Source organism: Saimiri boliviensis, chromosome 2, assembly GCF_048565385.1.
Source record: "Saimiri boliviensis isolate mSaiBol1 chromosome 2, mSaiBol1.pri, whole genome shotgun sequence".
Classification (NCBI taxonomy): Eukaryota; Metazoa; Chordata; class Mammalia; order Primates; family Cebidae; genus Saimiri; species Saimiri boliviensis.
In genome coordinates this window covers 41,558,759-41,572,008 of record NC_133450.1, presented here as the reverse complement: position 1 = coordinate 41,572,008, position 13,250 = coordinate 41,558,759, and the positions used below count along the sequence as shown (strand labels likewise).

Below are 13,250 nucleotides of genomic sequence, written 5' to 3'. Positions count from 1 at the left end.
CTTTAATAGCCATATGTACCTTCTCTTCCTTCTACTATTAAACAGGTGCCCACCAAGAGAAGGAGCAACTTATTCTAACCTTCCCAGTCCATAGTTATGTGTGGATTTAAAAAAACCTGCACAAATCCCTTTTCTAATTTCTCATGTGATTACATTATTCCAGCTTTATAATTTTTTTTTAATAAGGGTCAATAATTGGGAGAAAAGGAAGAACAGGAAGATGGGAAGAATTATTGAAAAGTGGAAGCATCTTAACAGGGTCACATTTCCCTCAGAATCAATATGGTGTCACAGTTGGATTTCTACCAGGAAATGAGGGCATAGGGCGTATGTACTAATCAATGAGATAGAAAAGTGTGAAGCTCTTTTTCTTCAACTGAAGGAATTTTTCTGCAGCAGCTCTCCTCTGTGTTCTCTGAAAGAAATGATGCTGGATCTGAGATTAAGTCTCCCTTTTTCTTAACGTCTAGTAAGTGCACTGTGACACATGGCAGCTCAGTTCTGATATGCAGGCACAGAAGGGCAGTTTCTGAGCAATTCTTCTGTGATGTGCAGGACAATCCTTCAGGTGATTAATTAGACTCCATCTGGGTCAGGAAAGAAATGCTAGCCGGAGATTTCCTCAGTCAAGAGTCTTCCCCAAGTTTGATTGAACAACTCATTAGCGAACACTTTCGACCTCACACTCTCAAATTGGAAATTCTTGCTCAGTCTAAATTGATACTGAGTTTTCCCTTTCCCTGCATTATTTTAAATGAACATGGAGTAGGATGACCTGTTATCTTGATACTATGTGGGAGGTTACCCTGATAACTGTTATATGGGAAATTTTAATAGAATTTGGGATTAAAACATTGTTCTTATTGGTCATGATTCTTCAAGTGAGCTGAGAAGGGGTTTGTTCTTAAATTTTATATAGAACGCAGTGTCTGGACAAATTGTCAAGCCATTCATATTGAGACTGAAGCTATGGAGTTACTGTTTTTTTGGCCCTACTTTTTTTTAAAAAAAATTTTGAGGTCACTCTGATCAACTTCCATGATGCTCACTGGGTCAAAAATCTACTGCTTTCTACAGGCACATTAAGAATTATCAGTCTGACCACCTGAAAATTGAATTTGGGGCATAAAATATCGCGAAAGAAAGACAAGTGTAACACACTACATACAGACACAGAAATAGACGTATTTTAGTATTTTTCTACACATTTTAATGAATTATTTTTAAAGTTGGGATTTTGGACCAGGTATGGTGGCTCACACCTGTAATCCCAGCATTCTGGGAGGACAAAGCAGAAGGATCACTTGAGGTCAGGAGTTTGAGACCAGCCTGGTCAACATGGTGCAACCCCATCTCTACTAAAAAATAAAAAAATTCTCCGGGTGCTGTGGCACACTTCTGTAGTCCCAGCTACTCAGGAGGCTGAGGCAAGGGAATTGCTTGAGCCTGAGAGATGGAAGTTGCGGTAAGCTGAGATCACGCCACTGCAGTCCAGCCTGGGTGACAGAGCAAGATTCTGTCTCAAAAAAAGGCTGGGTGCGGTGGCTCATACCTGTAATCTCAGCACTTTGGGAAGCCGAGGAGGGCGAATCATGATGTCAAGATTGAGACCATCCTGGCCAACATAGTGATACCCCATCTCTATTAAAAACCAAAAATTAGCTGGGCATGGTAGCACGCGCCTGTAATCCCAGTTACTCTGGAGGCTGAGGCAGGAGAATTGCTTGAAGCCGGGAGGCGGAGGTTGCAGTGAGCCGAGATTGCGCCACTGCACTCCAGCCTGGCGCCTGGCGAAAGAGCGAGACTCTGTCTCCGGGAAAAAAAAAAAAAAAAAAAAAAGTTGGGATTTTATGAAGAGAACATCAGCTCAATTTCAATTGAGATTGAGACCTTGGGACAATCAATGTTTATTTTCCTTAGAGGGCTTAAATAAACTGACAGGACACATTATAAATAATAGCTACAATTACAAAATGATCCTTTCACATTAACATGGGAGAAATCCTTCCCTAGAGGAAATGTCGCCGTCCTGTTGTGCCCTTTCCTGTCATGGTCATCTGTGCCTGTCCCCATTTTCCTGCTTTGCCTTGTGGTTTTAGGTAGCTGACAGTCACCAGGTCCCCTGTTTGGATCAGGGCAGGTGTCCCAATGTCAGAGCATGCTCAGTTTTCCTGGCTGCAGTTCAAGGTTTAAACTCTAAATTCGGTTGTTACCAACTGTGTGTCTGTAGTGAGATTTAAAACTGAGCATTTCAAAGCATTTCCTTTCTGATTCTCTAAAATGCTTACTATTGCTACTGCGTACAAAATTTCCATGCTGCAGAGGTGGACAGGTTTTATAAGTCTCCATTGTTTTTGGAGAAGGTGGGGTTGACTTTTCTTCAGAGTACATCTAGAGCGGTTTCTCCCACTGCTGAAAGCTTGACACTGTAGTTTATTCCTGTTTTCCTCTATCAGTTTCCCTAACTAACATCAGTAGTTAAAATAACCCATTTACTCCTTCTTGCGCTTTGCTCTTTACCTGTTTATGTATCACGTTTCTGATTGACAATTCACGTGAAACAGATCTAAGAGGCACGCGGTAGGAAATAATCTGGAGGTGATTCTACAGACTGCTCCACACTGACAACTAAAGCAGGTTCCAGGAGCCACTTAACCATTAGTTACTATGAAGTCATTGAAACCTCAGTAAAAAAAATGTAGTTTATTCTCTGATTATCTGATTATAGGTAGCTGGCAGAAATGGGTATAATGAAAATACAAGAAAACACAGGCATGCACAATTTGTTGAGTGCTTATGTGTATCAGATACTATTCTGCTTTACATATTTAAAAATATCTGCTTATTTCCATTGAAATAATAATGGAATATTTATTATAGTCCACCCTTATAGTTTCAAAATATTTCCCTGTGTGAAGTAGATATTATTATCATTATAAGCAAAAATATAGGCACAGAGAAGTCAAGTAATTTGTCTAGGGCTACATAATTATTAAAAGATAAAGCCAGAATTGGATCATAGGCAGTCAAGTTCAAGTTAATGTCTTAATGACCACACTTTTCAGCTATCCCATTCAATTTGGGAAACCCAATTCTGGAGGCATCAATATCCTTCCTACCATCAGCATTGAGATAAAAACTTAACACATTTGATACCTGATGGCATTTTTGCTTTCTAACCAGTCCGTGAGTATTATGCTTTGCATGGCTCATTTTTGTGCTCTTTCTTTTCTTTCAAGTCCTTAGAAAGGATTTAATGTGTTTAAAAGAGATGATACAAAGAAATGAAAAAACATTCCATGCTCATGAGTAAGAAATCTTAACATCACTAAAATGACCTTATTGCACAAAGCAATTTACAGATTCAGTGCTATTCCCATTAAACTACCATTGACATTTTTCACAGAACTGAAAAAAAAAAAACTATTTTAAAATTCACATGGTATCAAAAAAGATCCCAAATAACCCAATGCAATGTTCAGCATCATGCTACCCAATTTCAAACTATACTGCAGGGCTACAGTAACCAAAGCAGCATGGTACTGGTACAAAAACAGACACATTGAGCAATAGAACAGAATAGAGAACCCACAAATAGGCCACACACCTACAACCATGTGATCTTCAACAAACCAACAACCCTGACAATAGCAAGGAGTGGGGAAAAGATTCCATATTCAATAAATGGTGCTGGGAGAATTGACTAGCCATATGCAAAAAGTTGAAATGAGACCCCTTCCTTATATCATACACAAAACCTAAGATGTGTTAAGAGCTTAAATGAAATCTATGAAAACCCTGCAAGACAACCTAGGCAATGCCATTTAGGACATAGGCACAAGCAAAGATTTTATGACAAAGACACCAAAAGCAAATGGTAGAGAAGCAAAAATTGACAAATGGGATCTAATTATATGAAAGAGCTTCTGCACAGCAAAAGAAACTATCAGCAGAGTAAACAGACAACCTACAAAATGGGAGAAAAATTTTGCAGACCAAACATCTGACAAAGATCTAATATCCAGCATCTGTAGGGAACTTAAATTTACAAGGAAAAAAAAATCCCATTAATAAGTGGGCAAAGGACACTTTGAAGAACAGACACTTCTCAAGACATACATGCAGCCAACAATCATTTGAAACTGAAAAAAACAACATCACTGATCATTAGAGAAATATAAATCACAACTACAATGAGATACCATTTCACAGCAGTCAATGGCAATTATTAAAAAGCCAGAAAACAAACAAAAAACAAATGCTAGTGAGGCTGTGAAGAAAAATACTTTTAAACTGTTGGGAGTATAAATTACTTCAATCATTGTGGAAGACAGGCAATTTCTCAAAGACCTAAAGACAGAAATATCATTCAACCCAGAAATGCCATTACTGGATATATACCCAAAGGAATATAAATCATTCTGTTATAAAGACATTTGCATGTGTATGTTCATTGCAGCATGATTCCCAACAGCAAAGACATGGAATCAACCTAAATGCCTATCAATGATAGACTGGACAAAAAAAAATGTGGCACATATATACCATGGAATACTCTGCAGCCATAAAAAAGAATGAGATCATGTCCTTTGCAGGAACAGGGATGGAGCTGGAGGCCATTGCATTAGTCAATTTTGAAGCTGCTATAAAGAACTGCCCAAGACTGAGTATTTATAAAGGAAGAGGTTTAATTGAGTTAGTTTCACATGGCTAGGGAGACCTCCCACGTAGGGAGGAAACTTAAAATCATATCAGAAGGGGAAGCACACATGTCCTTCTTCACATGGCAGCAGGAAGGAGAATAATAAAAGCCAAGCAAAAGGGGAAGCCCCTTATACAACCATCAGATCTTGTGAGAACTTACTATCATGAGAATAGCATTGGGGAAATCACCCCCATGATTCAATTACCTCCCACCAAGTCCCTCCTATGGCATGTGAGGATTATTGGAACTACAAGATGAGACTTGGGTGAGGACACAGCCAAACCACATCAGCCATTATCCTTTGCAAACTAACACAGGAACAGAAAACCAAATACTGCATGTTTTCACTTATAAGTGGGAGCTAAATTATGAGAATACATGAACACAAAGAGGGGACCAACACACACTGGAGCCCATCAGAGGATGGAGAGTGAGAGGAGGGAGAGGATTAGAAAAAATAACTAAAGGATACTCTGCTTCATATCTGGGCAATAAAATAATCTGTACAACAAACACCTATGACTTACATTTACCTATGTTGACAAACCTGCACATCCTGCATATGTACCCCTGAATTTAAAAGTTAAAAGACTACGATGAAAACTCAATGTCTTTGTCTTAATCTGATACTACTCGGTCCCTAGATATGACAGAAACAAAGACAAAAGACTAGGGATCATGAGGAAAGGGGTAAAGATAACCTCTACTTCATAGAATTCTCTAGGACCAGCTCCTGTGTGACACATTCATTGATTTGTAATCAAAATGAAAGAGGAATTACTAGAATGTGCCTCTTCCTTGGGTAGCTAATAATCATTTCAACATGTCACAGGGTGAGCTCTATTTTTTGGAAGATGCAAAGGTATTTTAGATGGTGTCTCTGCCCTTGATTTCTCACTGCCCTGCTCTCATGAAATAGATTTAAATTCAGCATGGGAGGAGTCTCATCTTAATCATCATTTTATCTCCTTCCCTAAATTAGGGTGCAGAAGGTTCACAATAAATACTCATGCAATACATGCTTGATGGTCCTGTGGTTCTGCTCTGGTGTGAGCAAGTTGAAGAGTCTGGGTACCTGGAGATGTCCCGAAACACCAAATGCCTCTAGCCCAGCTGCTGTCATCTTGTTACCAAGGACAAATATGCAACAGCAGGTGGCAGCAAACCTTTGCATTTGCTCTTCTCTCGCTAGAGATGTGTCTCAGCCAAATTGTGTTACGGCTGACAGGTGTCCTGCTTTTTCCACTTGGTGCCTTTTGGATCTAGTTTCCTGAGAAACGTATCCTCAACTAGCACCTCTTTCAGAAGAAACTAGATTTCAGTAGGAGTTCAATGTGAAGAGCCAACCTGCGTTGCCAGCTGTTGCCCTTGCAGGCTCTGCGTGCCATCACCTGGGGTGATGCCCTTCCTGGGACAGTATTGCTGCAGTTCTGCCCTTCGCGTCAGCTGCCTATTAAAAACGCTTGCAGAGAAGGTGACTGGGGGGTATGATAGGGTGACCTTAGATTGAGGTGGCCTAGGATGGTCTGTTTTATGTCTGATAGCCGAACACATTTAGCAATAGTGCCCCTTATACTTCCAAAGTGTTCTTGTTTGGAGGCTAAGTTGTATGATCATGAGTGGCATGATGCTTCCATCTGGGTCCTCAGCTGTGTCAGAGGGAATCAAAAGAAATCTGAAGCAATTGCCTCAATGAGTATCTGAGATTTGAGAGATGAGGAGAGGTAGAAGCAGGAAGGTGGGATTTCTGGGGGAGAACTTTGGTGATTGGGGAGACCATTTTCTTCCCTTATCTTCTGAAGTTAGATGGCTTTGTGGCCAAGTTGCAAAGGAAGTGGTACATTTACCCAGCGTTCCAACGGTCTCCACACACTTCCTTTTCCTTCTGAAGGCATCCTAGGTATCATACTTCACATCTAGCTTTGTGATGGGGTGAATTTGGCCACCAGGTAGATTTTAGGCAAGGGCACTACTGAACCTAATTAGATCACACAAGAACAGTTCCATGGTAAATTGACACTAGACACTGCAGGTGGGCAGCAGCGTGTGTGGGTGGGAGTGGTCAGGGGCAAGATTATAGGGTTGGGGATCTAGTTTTGGCAGGAACTTGAGCTAGTTTGAGGACCCTAACAAAAGCCAGTTGTACACGGAGGGCGATGTGGTTCTAAGAGGTGGTGTAGCATGGTGGTTAATATGGTCCACTTTGAAGGTAGAAAAGAGCAAGTTGGCTTCAGACTGCCATTTCTTCATTGCATGAACATGGATAAACACTCAACTTCTCAGTGTCCTCATGTCTGAAATGGGTCCAGTAATGCCCACATTTGTAGTACAGTGTTCTACACATGGTAAATAGTGAATAAACTGTAGTTATAGCTGATTTCATAGGAAAACTAAAATAAGCTGTGGCTATTCTTTTTATGTATATGTAAAATTAAGGGTCTTTATACCTACTTAGTTTTTGATGAAGGCACATTATGGTTATTTTCATAGTTAATGTTAAAGAGAAATACTTCTAAGGCTAGGAATTAAAACTTGGACATTGCCCCTGGCTATGCCATTAACTAATTATATCACCTGTTACAGGTTGCTTGACTTCTGCAGGCTTTAGTCCTTTATGCAGGGGCGAAGTATAGGGTCTGATAATTGCCTCTGTGCCTTTGACACTGACAGTCTTAGATTTCCAAAGATTTGCCTTTACACAGTGTAGCACAGGGCTCTGTCCCCTACATTGGCTGGCTGGTTGAGTCTATTAGAGGCTGAGGTTTGAAAGGCTGGGATCATAGGCTTGATTCCACAGTGGCCTAGTTAGTTGTTTCAAGGTTGTTTCAGGTTACCTCCCTGACCTCAGCCATGTGTTCTATGAGCACAAAGAAGGGCACTTTCACAAATACGGGGTCTTCAGCCATGCCATCATGACTACTACAAGGGGGCAAAAAGATGAAGGGGGCACCTACGCTGAAGGCCAGTTTGCCCAGGTGTGAAAAGGTCATCTTCCAGGGACCTTTTACCGTGGTGGTTACCTCCTGCTAATTACTGCCTGCTTCTTAACATTTTGCTGAAGTATATAGAAATTTGATTAAATATTAGGATCTTGAATTGGCTTAAAATAATTCTCTCATTAATGGCAAGGTACTTGTTAGAAGAAACAAAACACGTCAGAAACAAGATTTATGACCACTTAGGAAATCTATTTAAAAACATTTTTTAAATGGACTCCAGCTCTTGGTGCGATTTGCATGCTATTGGAATGCAGAGATGGTGAATCAGAGCCTAAATCTGGGCTCCCAGCAGATCGAGGTGGGAGAGCTTTTAACTAGAATTAGAACCTTCTCTTCCAAGATACTTTCTGTAGAAAGTCATTTGCCCAAGATATTGGTTCTCATGCTGTGGTGTTGGTGAGAGTCCTTCAGGGTTCTGCAAGGGAGACCTTAGCTTGGATAGTTGATGAGCCAAAGGCCTTCCGCCTGACAGTATTTTCTAAGGATCTGTCTTCCTCTGAGTGTAGCAGTTTTCCTTCTCTAATAAGAATGATATGATTTACAAAACAACCAAAAAACAGTCAATCAAGACCAAAAGGTAAGACTCTCTGCCCTCACGATTAATGAACCCAAAGTTGGTGTCCATACACATACTTCTGATTCTATTATCCTACAGTAGAAGAGAGAGCAGCCTCCACATTGGGGGAAATATTTTTATTATGTGGTAGGGTCAAATCTGTAGAAGTTCCAAGCTCTGAAAAGACTGTACCCATCCCTTGTCATAAAATTTAAAATAGAAGAATCTTCTAAACAAAAATATAATTAAAAGTTAAGCAAGGCCGGGCACGGTGGCTCAAGCCTGTAATCCCAGCACTTTGGGAGGCTGAGGCGGGTGGATCACGAGGTCAAGAGATCGAGACCATCCTGGTCAACATGGTGAAACCCCGTCTCTACTAAAAATACAAAAGATTAGCTGGGCATGGTGGCACGTGCCTGTAATCCCAGCTACTCAGGAGGCTGAGGCAGGAGAATTGCCTGAACCCAGGAGGCGGAGGTTGCGGTGAGCCGAGATCGCACCATTGCACTCCAGCCTGGGTAACAAGAGTGAAACTCCGTCTCAAAAAACAAAAACAAAAACAAAAACAAAAACAAACAAACTTAAGCAAGATAAACAGATAAGACTTTCTATGATTATTTTGATAATTTTCTTGTAATGCCACATATCAAATTACTTAAGTAATTACTTTCTTTATTGTCCTCTTCCCCTTTTGTGCCCTGCTTTGCTGGTACAGTGCTGGTGGGTTTAACCTGTTCCTTGAGTAACAGCACTTCCCACCCCCAGAGTGGTATTTCTTCAGATGTGGTTCTGGGGTCCCCTGAGTTAGATCTCATGAAGCGCATGGTAAATGAACATTCCAGGGGACCTCGGGCTCGTTTTAGATCTAACTCATCAGAATCTCTAGGGTTGAAATTAGCTGATTAATGAGCTCCCCAGGAGATGCATGTACAAAAAGAAAGCTTATGAAGCACACTTAGAATGCTCTAGTGCAGATACTGTACTGTACTGGGGAGCATCTTACAAAACAGAAGCCCTCGTAGTTTCTGCTGATTCAGATGTCCTGGGAGAGGCCTCTGGGATGTCTAGATGGGAAAAGCTCCATTGTAATTTTATTGAGAATCATACATTAGACTAGTACAGTTTGACAGAAACATAATGTCAGTCACACCTGTATTGTACAGTTTTTTGGTAGACCTATTTAAAAAGTGAACTGAAACAAGTGAAATTAATTTTTAAAATATTTTAACTTTAAATCAATATCACATACAGTCATTTCACCTACAATCAATAAAGTTATGGAGGTGCATTACTTTCTTTTTCCATATTAGGTCTTTGAAACTAGGCGTGTAGTTTATACTTGGAGCATATTTCAGGTTGAGGTAGCTGCATTTCAAGTGCTCAGTAGCCACATGTGAGTGGTTACTGAATTGCATACTGCAATTCGCTAGACAGTCTCAGTTAATCTGGAAGTGCTGGAACTGGAATATTTCAAAAATACTGTTTTATCTGTGATCTCACTTGGGGGAGGGAACCAGTAGGAGATAATTTGAATCATGGGAATGGTTTCCCCCATACTGTTCTTGTGGTAGGGGATAAGTCTCGTAAGATTTGATGGGTTTATCATGAGATTCTGCTTTTGTATCTCCCTCATTTTTTCTTGTTGTCACCATGTAATAAGTGTCTTTTGCCTCCAGCCATGATTCTGAGGCCTTCCCAACCATGTGGAACCATAAATCCAATTGAACCTCTTTTTCGTCCGTATGTCTTTATCAGAAGCATGAAAATGGACTAATAAACCCTTCAAGTTCACTTAGAGACTGAAACCTTGGATAAAATCTAGTGATATCCTTTAATGCTAGATATTCTCATGGTGTCTACATTTGTTCCTGAAAGGTGGCCACTCAAAACTTTTATCTGTTTATGTGTGTGCGTGTTTGTGTGTGTGAATAGAACGATAAATACCTTTATTACACAGGGGAAGACAGAAAACAAGGATTTATTTACCTTTCGTGGCCTTGATTTTCCTAAGCTAGAACTCCAGCTCTTTGGCCTCTAGCAGGTAGCCATCTGCTCGGCCACACTGTCCTGGCCTTGAAGCGATGCATGCAAGAAGCTTGCCCTGCTGGAACTGCTCCTCCAGGAGACTGCTGATTTTGGCATTCTTTTTCTTTTCATCCGTGTTTTGTTTTTAAAATCTCTTCTTCCTCGGGAGTCAGCTTGGCTCCCTTCTTGAGGCCCAGGGGCAGCGCACAGTGGGACTCCTACTGCTGTCTGCACAGTGTGCTGTGGATGAGCACGGCGCCCCTCTTCACCAGGTTCCTGGTGCCGACCAGCTCGTTATTAGATGCATTGTAGACAACATCCATGATCCTTGTTTTGCGAGTACGGCACTCTGAGCCCCAAGAGAAGTTCCCCATGGCCAGCCTTGGCATGGTATTTCTTGTTACCTTCCCGTACATGGACTGTGGATGCGGCGGGGGCCAACCTTGGTGTCGGCAGCCGGGTGCCCCAACTCATACTTTCGCTTCTCGTGAAAGGGCTTTCCCTTGCCTCTGGTCTTGCTGCCCTTGTGCCAGTTGTCCCGAGATGCCCTTAAATCACTGTTCTGAAGATGAACGGTTGGTTTCCAGGAGCCTAAATGGAGTTGTGAGTGGTGAAGGTGTCTGAGGAGACTGAGACCTGAGTTAGGTTTGGGTGTTAGATAACTAAAGTGCAGGTCAGTCGTCGTATACCGTGATCGTCTGTTACACAACGCAGCCTGCTGGATGGCTGCCACAGGCCCACCGAACTGGGCTCGGCGGGATCAATGAGCTCCAGGAAGGGTTCTCTGGTGGAAATTGGCTAGCGCAGCAATTTGAAATGGTTTGTCCTGGCTCTCCAGGGAAATTGCAGAAACCACGAGGTTTGTGATACCTGAGCAGAAAACTGGTTCACTCAGCAGGCCGTGCCTCTGGAGATACTCAAGGAAAAGGGGGCTCACTGAAAGAGAAGTTCCGAAGTGGGTAAAAGCCCCAAAACAGTGAGAGGCTGGTTTTTTTTCTTTTCTTTTCTTTCTTTCTTTCTTTCTTTTTTTTTTTGCTAAATATTGTCCACTGCATTTAATTGAACTATATTAAACTAATAACCCTTTACTCTGCACGGACTATGAAGGACCACTAGGAGATACACTAAAAAAGAATGCTCTGCTGCTCTGTACCTCCCCGCCTCGGGGAGGCTTATGTAATAGTTACAGACAGAGACAGAAAAGTCTCGACACCGCTGGAGGGATGGCAGGAGGAGGGGAGTGAACAGCCAGTGGTGTTTAGAACAGTTCAGAGTAAGGTCAGGGATTTGTAGATGTGGAAACTAAATCTTAGATACGTTCATGAAGGATTTATTTACCTTCTAAGTGACTCATTTGAGCTTTGAAGGAGAACCTTTAAGAGAAGGTGACAGGAATGGCAAGTTTAGTGTGCTTACTTTGAGGGTAATAGAAGAAAAACGTTAATGCTATGGCTTGAACGCCTTTACTTGGCTTGCCTGCCTTATGGAGCAAGAGCAGAAGGGGACTGTAGACTCCTCCTGGGGTCTTTGTCTAAATCACAAGTGCTGGAGCACATTCTTCAAGGTGAAGAAATCTGCCCTCTCTGGAAGTCTCCTTTAAGATAGTGTTATTACAACTCATGATACCATAGGGTACAATTCCATCTCCTGGCATTCTGTTATTGCTCTTCCTATTGATAGCCTTCATCCATTCCATTATTTTAAAACTTTATTTTAGAGTTTAAAATAAAGTTTTATTTTAGAGTTTAAAATAAAGTTTTATTTTAGAGTTTAAAATAAAGTTTTATTTTAGAGTTTAAAATAAAGTTTTATTTTAAACTGCATTTAATTGAACTATATTAAACTAATAACCCTTTACTCTGCACTAACTATGAAGGGGCATTATGAGATATACTAAAAAAGAATGCTCTGCTGCTCTGTATTTGCCCCCCCCCGGCGAGGCTTATGTAATAGTTACACACAGAGACAGAGAAGTCTCAACACCGCTGGAGGGGATGGCAGGAGGAGGGGAGTGAATAGCCAGTGGTGTGAAGAATTCTTTCACCACTTCAGGTGGTGAAAAATCTGTAACTCCATAGCTATTTTCATACCTGTTCAAATGTGACGTTAGGTGCTGGTAACGTGAAAATAATGGATAAGCAGTTCAACTATATTATAAACATGGTCAAGAGTGCTCATTGTATAAGTGTAGGATTTAAAAGTGCTGGCTCTGAAGTCAGACTGCCAGGGTTCAGAATCTGATATCATTACTGACTTGGTGTGTAGCTTCTCTAGTTCTCAGTCTATTCAACTTTTCTCATCCAGAAAACAGTGATAATAATGTTGATCTCATAGAGTTGTTGTGAGAATTGAGTTAATTTGGGCATGGTGTTTTTAACAGTCTGGCACATGGTGTGTCCAACAAATGTTGGCTATTAGAATTGTGGTGATTTCTCCTGTAGTTTGAGTTTGTAGTCGATGCAAAGTAAAAGACTTAGAGAGGAGAAGCCACCTCTTCCAGATGCGGTGTGGCATTTAGTTTCCCAGGTATGCATGTGAGCCACCTGCCTTGGTAACTCTCTAGTGCGCTCATGACTGTTTTCCAGTTGGTTTGTGTGTCTCTCTTCTTCCAACAGCAAGACAGGCGTTTCAAACTCTACGGCGCCTATCAGCACTCACGAGGAGCCTTCTATCCTTGGTGAACACTGGCTTGTTTATCGGTCTCCAAACAGCACTGTGTGCTGAATATTCTGTCTGTACCTCTAGATTTACCTCCATTCTTCACTCTGATTTTTGCCCCCAGCAGGCTGACCTCTAAGGGTCCCCGACCCCTGTATCTTCTATACTCTGGTTAAAGTCGAAGGGAGGTGCAGGGAGGCAATCAGAGAGCAAGAGGAGAGAGACGCTACAGGCTCATCTCTCCTACCCCAACACATTCCTTTTCTTCTGGGCTGCAGTCTGGCAGGGGCTGCACTCCTCTGCTGAA

The 13,250-nt window shown here is 41.5% G+C and overlaps 1 long non-coding RNA gene and 1 pseudogene across 12 annotated transcripts in view; one reads left to right on the top strand and one right to left on the bottom strand.

Moving 5' to 3' along the window:
• LOC141583527 (uncharacterized) overlaps window positions 1-13,250 on the top strand; it is a 327,776-nt gene that overhangs the window by 17,980 nt on the left and 296,546 nt on the right. Inside the window, exon 4 of one of the 12 annotated variants that reach the window (XR_012516178.1) lies at window positions 5,688-7,104. The exons of the other annotated variants lie outside the window; for them this stretch is intronic. This is a non-coding gene — a long non-coding RNA (uncharacterized LOC141583527). Of the gene's footprint in view, window positions 1-5,687; window positions 7,105-13,250 lie in introns of those variants that run through there. 12 annotated transcript variants of the gene reach the window in all.
• Window positions 10,239-13,042, bottom strand: LOC101044146 (small ribosomal subunit protein eS8 pseudogene; annotated as a pseudogene).